This window comes from Musca vetustissima, unplaced genomic scaffold, assembly GCF_032173495.1.
Source record: "Musca vetustissima isolate MV318-11 ecotype Yass unplaced genomic scaffold, APGP_CSIRO_Mvet_v1 utg89537, whole genome shotgun sequence".
Taxonomy (NCBI): Eukaryota; Metazoa; Arthropoda; class Insecta; order Diptera; family Muscidae; genus Musca; species Musca vetustissima.
This window is the reverse complement of record NW_026883925.1, coordinates 36312-48524: the sequence shown is the minus strand read 5'-3', so window position 1 is coordinate 48524 and position 12213 is coordinate 36312. Positions and strand designations below refer to the sequence as shown.

General features: G+C 36.6%; 1 long non-coding RNA gene across 1 annotated transcript in view; it reads right to left on the bottom strand.

Annotated features, from left to right (window-relative positions):
* Positions 1-1355: 1355 nt before the first annotated feature.
* The window catches only part of LOC133330923 (uncharacterized), a 29088-nt gene continuing 18230 nt past the window's right edge, over positions 1356-12213 (bottom strand). The window contains exon 3 of the long non-coding RNA XR_009754364.1: positions 1356-1427. This is a non-coding gene — a long non-coding RNA (uncharacterized LOC133330923). The remainder of the gene's footprint in view (positions 1428-12213) is intronic.

Here is a 12213-nt window from a genome sequence, read left to right as displayed (position 1 = left end):
AGAAGACCAAGCTGATGGTATCAACGAGCAAGACGTTCAGTAGACTCGAACCAACTGTGGAACTTGAGAACTACAGCTTCGAGGTAGTTAAAGATTTTATATACCTTTTTTAAGTGATTATTTATACTATTTCGAGTCGAGCTTAATAAAAGGAAACCCAGGAGAAGAACTACGTACCCACAATTATGCGTCGCGTTTCGCCGTTGGTTAAGCGGCTCATCAGGCATATTGGGCAATGTGGCTTTACAAAGATCGTATTTGTATTTATGTATTTATTTTCCGCCCTTGTATTTCTTCCGCCCCGATGCTAAACTTGTATATGCGAATTAAATTCAAATTTGTTAAAGTTCGACATTTGTCAAAGTACTTTCAAATGATCCCTGCCCTTACCAGGCAAAATTTAAATAACAAAAAGATTTTATATACCTTGATACCGCCATAAATAAAAGGAATGACATCAGTTTTGAAATACGGAGAAGGATTGTGATGCCCAACAGATGCTACTATGGTCTAAGTAAGCAGTTTAGAAACAAGGCCACCTCCCGCCAGACCAATCTCACACTTTACAAGCCGCTTCTACTACCCGTGCTGTTATATGGATCTGAAGCATGGGTACTTGCGCAAGCAGATGAGGCAGCTCTTGGCGTGTTTGAAAGAAAACTTCTCCGAAAGATCTACGGGCCGATCTGCGTCGATGGTGAATAACGTCGTCGAATGAACCATGAGTTGTATCAGCTATTCTCGGACATCGACATTGTTTGACGTATTGAGCTGTAGCGACTTCGTTGGCTAGGTCATGCTGTGAGAATTGATGAAGATTCCCCAGCCCAGAAGGCATAAAAAAGCGAACCAGCTGATGGTACCCGAAGAAGGGGAAGGCCAGATGGAAAGACCAAGTAGAAAATAACATCTTGGAACATGGTCTTTCAAATTGGAAAAGATGCGCACAAGACCGACGAACTTGGAAATCTTTTTTAAGCTCGGCTTATGGAACAACCGTTCTGTAAGAAGTCAGCTAAGTATGTAAGTATGTTTTAAAAAATCCACGCCTACGAATATGCTTTAAATACTATTTTTAAAAAAATCGTGGCTTCAAAAATATTTTTTTTAATATATTTAAAAAAATATATATTTTTTAATGATTGAAAAAAGATATTTTTGTTTAAAATATCGATATTTTCTCTATATCTACATATATGTATATCTAAGTCTACACTAATTTATTAAAAATTTTTGTAGAAAGCCAAAAATGGGTGTGAATGAGGGTTAGGAGAACTGTTTTGATGAAGGTGAATTTTTTTTTTTGCGGAATGGCCAATTTATATTTCTAGAAAATATAAATTAAATTGGTTTACCTTAACTGGTGTTGGTGACCGTGAGGGAATTCTCAATGAATTTTTATCTTTCATTATATAAGAACTCTTGTGCTAAAAATAAAATAAAGAAAAAATAAATTAAAAAAAAAAAATTAAAACAAAAAAAATATTGGTGCATAAAAATAAATGAAATTATAAAACTGTAAAATGTTCAAGGGGATAATTATAAATATTGAAGAAAGCTCCTTGGTTTTCAATGAGGCTTGCCCCACGTTGGGCGCCAGTGAAGAAACTCGAAACAACAAGATTTACAATAATGTTGGCTACTCCTTGTTTAGGAACTACTTCCAGCTTATGATCTCAGTCCATCAACTTGGGCAAGCGTGGGTAATGATCTTAAGCCTTCAATGTTCGCTTAAACGAATTAGATTCGGGGGGTCCGGACTCGGAGTGAAGTGATTTTATTGAAATTTGATTGAGAAGCAAGATCCTATATACAATAATGTAGTAGATTCAGAGAAGTAGTTTTCGGTACTATTTACAAAATATTTACATAGTTAACCGTTAAATTAAAATGTTTAAAGCAGAGTTGCATTTTAGTATTTAAATGATTAATAAAACGTATGTGTTTATACTATAGTAAATAAAATTTATATAAAAATAGAGTTGATCCGCTTCAATATAAAATATTTATATATATTTTTAAATCGACATAATTAAAGGCAAGTTCAAGACCACTACCCAAATCTTTTGAAAAAAATGGTTACACAAATTAAAATTTATCGCTAACTAATTTAATCATATATCACACATATGATAATCTAATCTCCCCAATAAATACCTCCCATACATTTTTTTTTAAAACATTCTCAAGTATCTCACATTTAAAATATTGAAAAAAATCACTCGCATTTGATGCAAAGAAGAAATAAATGTGTCTGCACTTCATCATCATCGTCATCATCAGCTGTAAGCTTAACACTTTAGCCACAATATAAGTGCATACTTTTAGGAGGACCCCCGTCTTTAAACGCAAAATACAAACAAAGCATATGGCTTGGGGTAAGGTACACGAATGATGTGATGTGCTGTGGGGGAAGGGAGGGGACAACGATAAATATGTATTCCAACATATCAAGCCACAAAACTTTTAAAAACATATACAAATTCTTGTTCAAGTATATCAACCTAAATGTATACTACAATATTGATTTTCTTTTTTGTTTCGTTTTAATGTTCTACGCTCAATAAAACACATACATTTAGGCGAGGAAAATAATTGCGTGTGTGTGAGGAAAACCTCAGTTTAATGAAAAAAAAAAGAAAATAAAATGTCAGTGATTTCAACCCCAAAAACAAAAAATTTGAAGAATAAAACAATGCACGAATTGTGTTGAGGGCAGAGAGAACAATGACTATTCTGATGGTACAATCAGAAAAATAAGAGGCTTTTTTTCAAATCCACGCCTTTTTGGTTACATAAAAAATGTTTTTCTTTAAAAATCCACGCCTTTTTGGTTAGTTGAAAAAATATTCTTTAACAAGTAATGAAAGCAGTAAAGTCGGGCGGGGCCGACTATATGATACCCTTCACCACCACTTTGGGTATATTCAACAGATGAATCCTAACAGACGTCGAATTTTTGAAGGATCATTAACATGAAAATGGATCAATAAACATGTCATCCTGCCACCTATACTAAATTTTTCATTTGGTCAGATATAGGGTTCCTTCATATGTTAGAGTAACTTCAGTACGTAGTGCAAAATTTTGTGCCGATTGGACCCACCTTATTGAAGCATTTATATCCAACCTCTATGTTATACTAACTTCAGTACGTTGTGCAAAATTTGTGCCAATTTTGGAGTAAAATCGGACGAAAATATATATGTAGAAGCTATATCAAAATCTGAACCGATTTAAATGAGACTTGCCAGATCGAAAGATAAATAGGGTCTTTGGTACACCATTTACCTTAAATCGGACGAAAATATATATGGAAGCTATATCTAAATCTCAACAGATTTTCAGGAAACTTAACACACATCTTTTTAGACCTAATTCATTACGCTATGCCAAATTTCGTGCAAATCGAAAGATAAATACGGTCTTTGGTACACCATTTACATTAAATCTGACGAAAATGTATATATGGGAACTATATCTAAATCTGGGCCGATTTTCAGGAAACTTAACACACATCATTCTAGACCTAATTCAGTACGCTGTGCCAAATTTTGTGCAAATCGAAAGATAAATAGGGTCTTTGGTACACCATTTACATTAAATCGGACGAATATGTATATATGGGAGCTATACCTAAATCTTGACCGATTTTCAGGAAACTTAACGCACATCATTCTAGACCTAATTCAGTACGCTGTGCAAATTTTGTGCAAAATAGTGACTTTGGTGCACCATTTACATTAAATCGGACGAAAATATATACGGGAGCTATATCTAAATCTGGACCGATTTTCAGGAAACTTAGCACACCTTATTCTAGACAAAATTCAGTACGCTGTACCAAATTTCGTGCAAATCGAAAGATAAATAGGGACTTTGGTACACCATTTACATTAAATCGGACGAAAATATATATGGGGGCTTATATAAATCTGGACCGATTTTCAGGAAACAACATACATCATTCCAGACCTAATTCAGTAGGCTGTGTCAAATTTCGTGCAAATTAAAAATATTCTTTATAAAATCCACGCCTTGTTGGTTGCTCGAAAAAAATATTCTTTAAAAAATCCACGCCTTGTTGGTAGCTCGAAAAAAATATTCTTTAAAAAATCCACGCCTTGTTGGTAGCTCGAAAAAAATATTCTTTAAAAAATCCACAATCTACTCCTTATGGAAGCCTGCTTTTTTTAATAATCCACGCCTTGGTTTTATTTTTATCAGTGTATAATGCATGCTTGGTGTTGTAGCCTATATGCCGTTTTGTTTGGTTAAGAGGGGGTTGTGCCCCCACCAATGAGCATAGAGATGAGCATGAACATACCACATAGAAACCAACCACACCAAATTATGCCTCAGGTTAAGCTACCTATTTGGAACAGCATAAAAAAATCACAAAATAGTTGCACTGCACTGATTACACTCGCGTTGGCTTGCTCCGATTTCGGGAAAAACAATGAAAAAGAAAATATGTAGACCAACATTACATTTTATGGGTCTGCTGCCTGGGCTTTGTTTTTCTATCTCCTTAATTCGTTCGTTCGTTTTTTTTCGTTTCTTAGCAAAATGGAAAAATAATCCAAATAGGTGGTAAATTGTTAACAAAAAACCCACACCAAAGTCGGCTATATCAGGTACTTAGTAACGCACAGATATCTATGTATGTAATTTATATACAATTTCGTCATCATGGTAACTGAAATACCAGCTAACACCTTGTCTTACAATGAAAACAAAACTGAAAAAAAACTTGGTAATAAACGTGCAAGTGGTTACAGCAGTCATCCTCATTAGCCGTGCAACTATTATGTGGCGGCTTATATATCGTCGGGTACGCTTGACTGATTGGCTGCAAGCAAAACTATGCTGTAATCGAAACCATCCACTAAAACTTAGTCTGACTGAGTGACTGATAGACCCAGAGAGAGAGAGAGTGAGAGGGCTCATCAAAAATATAATATGTGGTGGCAAAAAAAAATATCATAATAATAGTAATAATCGTAAAAAGCACAAACGGCAACTTATGTGGATCAATCATTACAAAAATGCCATAAATGAGACTTATTAATGCGGTTCCACAAATCGACTGATAGACGGAAAGATCAAAGTCACAGTGTTTAAGAAAAATCCCATTACTTTACTTAGCTGGCTTGTGACAGAGCTTTCGTTCCATAAGCCGAGCTTAAAAAAGATTTCAAGGCGCGTCGGTTTTGCACAGTTTTTCCAGTTTGAAAGATCATATTCCGTAATGTTGTCCTCCACTTGATCTTTCCATCGGATTCGTGGCCTTCCCCTTCTGCGTAAACTATCAGCTGGTTCGCTTTTATATGCCTTCTGGGCTGGGGCATCTTCATTCATTCGCACAACATGACCTAGCCAACATAGTCGATGCAGCTCAATACGTCTAACAATGTCGATGTCCGAGAATAGCTGGTACAGCTCATTGTTCATTCGACGGCGATATTCACCATAAACGTAGGTGGGCCCATAGATCTTTCGGAGAATTAGTCTCTCAAAGACTCCAAGAGCTGCCTCATTTGCTTGCGTAAGTACCCATGCTTCTGATCCATATAATAGCACGGGTAGTATCAGCGTCTTGTAAAGTGTGAGTTTGGTCTGGCGGGAGGTGGCCTTGCTTTTGAGTTGTTTGCTCAGATCATAGTAGCATCGATTGGCCATCACTATCCTTCTCCGAATTTCAAAACTGATGTCATTCGGTTTGTTTATGGCGGTACCAAGGTATATAAAATCTTTGACTACCTCTAAGCTGTAGTTCTCAAGTTCCACAGTTGGTCCGAGCCTACTGGACGTCTTGCGCGTTGATACCATCAGCTTGGTCTTCTCGCCGTTTACTGCCAGACCCACTTTGGCAGACTCCTTCTCAATTTGTTCAAAGGTGGCTGTTACCGCTCTCAATGTTCGATCCATTATATCGATGTCATCGGCGTAGGCGAGTAACATATGTTGTTTGGTGTACAGAGTGCCATATCTGTTCACCTTTGCCTCTCGTATGATCTTTTCCAGCAGGATGTTAAAAAGGTCACACGGCAAACTATCACCTTGTCTGAATCCTCGTTCGGTATTAAAGGGCTCCGAGAGGTCCTTTCGGACATTAACTGTTGATCTTGTACCAGAATTAATTTTGCAGGAATGTCAAACGCAGACATGACTTGGAACACCTCTGAACGAATAGGGCTGTCGAATGCGGCTTTATAGTCAACGAATAGGTGGAATGTGTCGATGTGTTTTTCATGGTTTTTATTCCAGAATTTGGGGTAGAGTGAAAATCTGGTCAATGGTAGACTTGCCAGGTCTGAAGCCGCATTGGTATGGTCCAATTATGTCATTGACCATTGGCTTCAGTCGTTCACACAGCCCACTCGATAACACTTTATATGCGATGGGAAAGAGACTTATTCAACTATAGTTGGCACATATTATCTTGTCTCCTTTTTTTGTGCACGGGACACAGGATGCGGAGGTTCCAATCATTGGGCATGGATCCTGACCAGCATCTGACCACCAGTCTTGAATAGTTCGGCTTATAACCCATCGGCACCTGCTGTTTTATTATTCTTCAGCCGATTGATTGCTATTCTGGCCTCATCTTGGCTTGGTGGTATACAATCTATGCCATCTTCTCTTATTGGTTCTGGGGTATCTTCTTCACCGCCACTATTTGACACCAGAAGTTTTTCAAAATGCTCCTTCCAGATCCTCAGCACGGTGTCTGTATCTGTCACCAGGTTTCCTTCTTCACCTCTAAGGGAGGATGTGCCTGCACCAAAGCCTTCGGTTTGGTGTTTTACCCGTTTGTAAAATTTTCGAACTTCATTCTGACTCCTGAATATCTCGACTGAAAATACGTTTCTCCTCTCCCCCTTTCTCCCGACAATTCTCCATCACATTATGAGTTGCTACAGTCTGCTGGGTTGCCCTATACGCTGCGTTTTTTACATCAGTAGCATTACGACACTCCTGATCGTACCATGGGTTTCTTGATGGTGGTCCTTGGTACCCAAGTGTTTGCTGCAGTTTGTAGGGAGTGGCAATTCTGTGCCATTGTGCTTCTATACTATTATCGGACAAGAAGTGCTTTCGTCAAGCAGGTGGGTAAGTTGAGCGGAGTAGGCCTCGGCTACCTGTTGTGTTTGCAGCTTTTCGATGTCGAGTTTCCGTGTTGTGTTAGATCGCACCTTTGCTGTTACATTAAGACGGGTGCGAAGCTTGGCTGCCACAAGGTAATGATCCGAAACGATATTCGCTCCTCGTATCGATCGAACGTCTAAAACACTGGACGAATGCCGTGCGTCTATCTAAACATGGTCAATTTGATTTCTCGTTGTACGATCGGGAGAAATCAAGGTGGCCTTGTGTATATCGAGATGCTTGAATCTGGTGCTGCTAACTACCATGTATTTTGCTGCCTCGAAGTCAATCAACTTCATGCCGTTGTCGGATGTTTCTTCATATTGACTGAATTTTCCGACGGTGGGGCCAAAAATATTTTCCCTTCCGATTTTTGTATTAAAATCTTCTAGCAGAATTTTAATGTCATGGCCAGGGCAGCGGTCATATGCTGTTTCTAGGTGCTCATAAAATATGTCTTTGGTCCGTTCATCTTTATCTTCGGTCCGAGCATGGGCGCAAATAAGACTGATGTAGAAGAACTTCGCTTTTATACGGATTATAGCAATTCGCTTATCTACTGGAGTGAATCTGGGAACGAGGTCTTTTATTCTCCTATTAACCATAAATCCGCAGCCAAACTCACATCTCGTTTCATGGCAGCTATATAATAAAGGGCGTGATCATCTGTTTTACTTACGCCAGTCCCTTTCCATCGCGTTTACTGTAAGGCATTAATATCGGCTTTGTACTTCTTGAGTACATCCGCTAAGGCAAAAACTGCGCCTGTTCTGTACAACGTGCGCACATTCCAAGTGCAGATTCGCAGATCGTGGTCCTTTATACGTTTGCAGGGGTCGTCAACATTAGGGGGTTTGGTTATCTTTTTCTTTGCTTTCTCATAGTATGTTGGGTTTTCCGAGAGTGGGCAACTAACCCGACGCCTCAACCTATTTATTATAGTTCTTATGGGTGAACTCGCGGCACATATTAGCTCTCTATTTCATCGAATGATGAGAATAGCTAGCCCAGATGACACCGCGGGGAGATCAGTGACCACAATTGAGATGAAAGTGGGACCAAGATCAGCCTGTGCTTCGCCATGTTAAAGCCAATCAGAGCCGTTGCTTGGTATCTATCATTCCCTATGTCACCCAAGAAAAATCCCATTAAAATATATTTTTTAAGATACCAAACAAGGCGTGGAATTTTTTTTTTTCAATCTTTATGTTAGAGGATTTTTTAAAAAAATTTTTTTTCAACCACAAATTTTGTTTGGAAAAAAATATATCCACTGTTCATTATAAATTCCTGCCCCAGCAGCAGCGGCACCACATTAACCACAAAAACAAATTCAATTAATACTTTTCAATTAACAAAAAAATAAAACAACAACAACCAAAACAAAACTAAACCGAAACTTCTTGCAAGTATGCAGAAGATATGGGATATCACCACAACACATATCGCACTCTCTCAGAAATGCAAGATCGTTATTCTCATACATAACAACACAACAAGAAGCAGACAAAGTAACAAGCAATTTCAAAACAAAACTACTCAACATAGAAATAAGAGAAACACATATAAAAATAACAAGAACAAAACAGAGAATATCACAGTTTGAAAATATAATGCAAAATACACTGGACGAAACAGAACTTAAAAAATTCAAAGACGAGCAATGGAATAAATATTACAACATAAAAAGAAAATCAAAACAGACACACTTATCCAAGTTTAATAAACTAAAAAATAACAAATTTAATGAATACAATCTAATACTGAATGAAGACTGGTTCATAAACTATACCGACATAGAATTTACGAAGGAGAACAAATGGATATTATCCATGGGCAAGAAATTCGCACTGCCCATAACATCAAAGAACTTCAAACCAATTCCACTAATAGCAGATATGGAACAATGGGTACAAACAATTAAAGACGATACAGAAAAAGAAATTAACAGAGCAAAAATAGCAAACAGAATATCAAACTACAAGCGGAATATCTACAACAACGACAAGGAAAAATTCATATTAGCTATGTTTGAAGACACCAAGAATTTTATAAGAGAAATCGAGGAGAAAATAATCATCACATCCGCAGATAAAGGCAACAAAACAGTCGTAATGTACAAAGAACAGTATAGATATAAACTTAACAATTTACTTGACGACAAAACAACATATAAACCAATTAGAGAAGACCCTACTGAAAAACTACAAAGAATGAACAACAATTTAGTAAATGATTTGCACAAAAACAAATTAATATCAAAATGGGAAAAATCTAAACTAACTAGCATATCTGCATCAGCGCCAGACCTTTACGGATTACCAAAGATCCACAAAGAAAATACTCCACTAAGACCGATAGCAGCATCTACGAATGTACCCTGCTACAATCTGGCGCAATACGTCGGAAAACTACTTAGGACAATAATATCACCTACATATAATATAAAAAATTGCATGGACCTGAAAGATAAACTAAATGACATTAAATTGGATAAGGACGACATTATGGTATCATTTGACGTTGTATCTCTATTCACAAATATACCTATACACCTAGCGATTAAAAATATTCTCGACAAATGGAAATTCCTGCAAGAAAAAACACAGATTCCAAAACAAACCTTCTTAAAAATACTTAACTTCGTTCTGAAAGATAACAATTACTTCAAATGCAATGACAAAGTTTACCATCAAACATATGGTATGCCAATGGGCAACCCCCTCTCGCCTACGATAGCAGACATCGTACTAGACACACTTTTGGACGACGTTATCGAAGAACTAAGAGCGAAGGACATACAAATAAAACTATTGACGAAATATGTGGATGATGTATTTGCCATTATAAACAAACACGACGAAACAAATATTCTGACTCTTCTAAATAAATATCATAACAAAATTCAATTTACGATAGAAAAAGAGGTCAATAATAAATTACCATATTTAGACGTACTAATAATAAGGAATGACAATAAATTACAAACTGAATGGTACACCAAAGATACATCATCGGGACGCATTATAAACTATCACTCGACGCAACCAAGAAGTATGAAAGTGAATACTGCAAGAAGCCTCCTAAAGAAAATAAAATACATCACGGACGAACAATACTTAAGGAAAAACATAGAAAAGTACACAGGAATACTGAAGAAAAACAGCTATCCTCAACGATTAATAGACGACATAATATATGAATATAATAATAAAAAACAAGACACCCCAAAATCCGACACACAAACCATCAATTTTATCAGTGTACACTATATACCAAACTTGACGGAGACAAAAAACTTGAGAAACATCATAAGAGATACAACAACAACATTAGCACACAGATCAAACAGCACACTACAAACGATATTTAAACGAACAAAACAAAAAGCAGACAAGCAAAAAGAAAACAATGTTGTGTATGAAGCAGCGTTCGAAAATAAACATTATGGTACCGTTCCATAGTGTTCTGTACCGTACCAAGGTGGATAGGTACACTAAAATAACGTACTGTACCGGTACACAAACACTAAAAATATTTTTAGCGTTACTGTTCCGGAGCACAACGAAAATCTTAGCGTACCTGCTGCGGTACACTAAAAAATCGTAGTGTACCGACAGCGGTACACTAAAAATCGTAGCGTACCGGCAGTGGTACACTAAAAATTGTAGTGTACCGACTGCGGTACATTAAAAATCATTGTGTTCCACTGGTCGGAACACTAAAAATGTTAGTGTTCCGCTGGTCGGAACACTAAAAATCTTAGTGTTCCACTGGTCGGAACAATAAAAATCGTAGCGTTCAACTTACTTGAACTATATACGTCTGTTTTTTTTTTTTTTTTTTTGTAGGTAAAATGAGATAAAATAATAAAAAAAATAAAACTGAATATAACTTTATTTGCAATTACAAAAGTGAAAATGTCCATCAGAAATAGGTATTTTGGCCAGTTTTTGTGACAAAATTATTCAGCTTTGGATAAAATGTTCATTGATTTACACAACGAACATGATTTTTCCCATAATATTGGGAGATCTCCTTGTAAAATGTTAGTACGAAAACATTATTTCTTAAAACAATTATACCTGCATCCATCTATGATTCATACTTTTAGGAAATTTTAGCAAAAATATTCAAAATTTGGTGATTGTCACACAATCAACATAATAATTACCTGTTTATTCATTAAATGAAGTGTACAAATTACGCGGATATGGAAAACATATTTTTATGATTTTGGGATAAATATTACAAAACCACAAACAGGTACCATATCAACAACGAATTTCATATACATATCCATTATTGGAAGATTCTTCCTTTTTATGATTTTTGCACAGGTAGTCTTATGCAATACATTTTTCCGATCAGCACAATCGATTATGGAATTTTCAGTTGCGAGTTGGCATCTGATTGAATTTTCACTAGACGACCTTTTTATACCCTTCACCACACTGTGGTACAGGGTATTATGTCTTTGTGCATATGTTTGTAACAGGCAAAAATAATCGAGATAGACCCATGGTTCCTTTTGAGAATATGCATAGAATCACTTTCTGAGTCGATTTATGCATGTCCGTCCGTCTGTCCGTCTGTAGATGTTAAATTGTAAACAAAGTACAGGTCGCATTTATGATCCGAATTGGATGAAATTTGGCACAGCTCATTTGTTTGGCCCAAGGACGAACCCTATTGAAATTGGGAAAAATCGGTTCAGATTTAGATATAGCTCCCATATATATATTTTCGTCCGATTTAATGTAAACGGTCCCTATATATCTTTCGATTTGCACGAAAATTGGCACAGCGTAATGAATTAGGTCTAGAATGATGTGTGTAAAATTTCATAAAAATCGGTTCAGATTTAGATATAGCTCCAATATATATCTTCGTCCGATTTAAGGTAAATTGTGTAATAAAATCCCTATATATCTTTCGATTTCCACGAAATTTGGCACAGCGTAATGAATAAAGTCTAGAATGATGTATGCCAAGTTTCGTGAAAATCGGTTCAGATTTAGATATAGCTCCCATATATATCTTCGTCCCATTTAAGGTAAA